General features: G+C 32.2%; 1 protein-coding gene across 1 annotated transcript in view; it reads right to left on the minus strand.

Moving 5' to 3' along the window:
* The window catches only part of LOC119587959 (heterogeneous nuclear ribonucleoprotein M-like), a gene marked incomplete in the record, with an annotated part of 57,205 nt that overhangs the window by 51,113 nt on the left and 5,412 nt on the right, over positions 1-680 (minus strand).

The raw sequence follows: 680 nt of genomic DNA on the forward strand, positions 1-680 counted from the left end.
CATATATTCTTGTTTTCAATTCTCTATTTATATTTGTAATACTGCTAAGGTTGCTTCTTGTTAGACCAGCACATTAAGGGGGAAATATCAATGGTATATGGGTAAATCATCTGCCTGAGAAACAATTAGAATTATTTACCTTAATTTTTTAAGCCCATTATCAAAAAGTTTTTCTATCCCACTGGCTGAGTTAGGTACACAGGTCAATAGCCCTATATATATATATCTTACTGATCTAGCTTTTGTCCTACATATACCTAACTAACTGGACACATTCAAGTTGTCATTTTATTTTGTAATCGTCTTCTTTTAACACCCTAATGAAGTTTAACACTTCAGTTTATAGAATTATAAAAAAAAAATTGTTTTATGGTAACTGCCAACTTCTATTCAGCTTCCATTTCTTTTTCTAAACATGTTCAAGCATACCAAACTGCAACAACTGCCAAATACAACCAAAGTGAGTATAGTAACCACTGTTTCAAGTGAGACAATCACCTTCAATAGGATCCTAAATATTGACAACAAAGTGATGCACTGTTTGTTCACATTATATTTCTTCACCAGAAGGAAGGACTCACTGTATGACTACAATTATTTAGACTCAAGTCAGTGCATTATACCTCTGGCATAAGTTATTTCAGAGGTGTAAATTTTAAGTACATGAAACACATTATTCC

This window comes from Penaeus monodon, chromosome 23, assembly GCF_015228065.2.
Source record: "Penaeus monodon isolate SGIC_2016 chromosome 23, NSTDA_Pmon_1, whole genome shotgun sequence".
NCBI lineage: Eukaryota > Metazoa > Arthropoda > Malacostraca > Decapoda > Penaeidae > Penaeus > Penaeus monodon.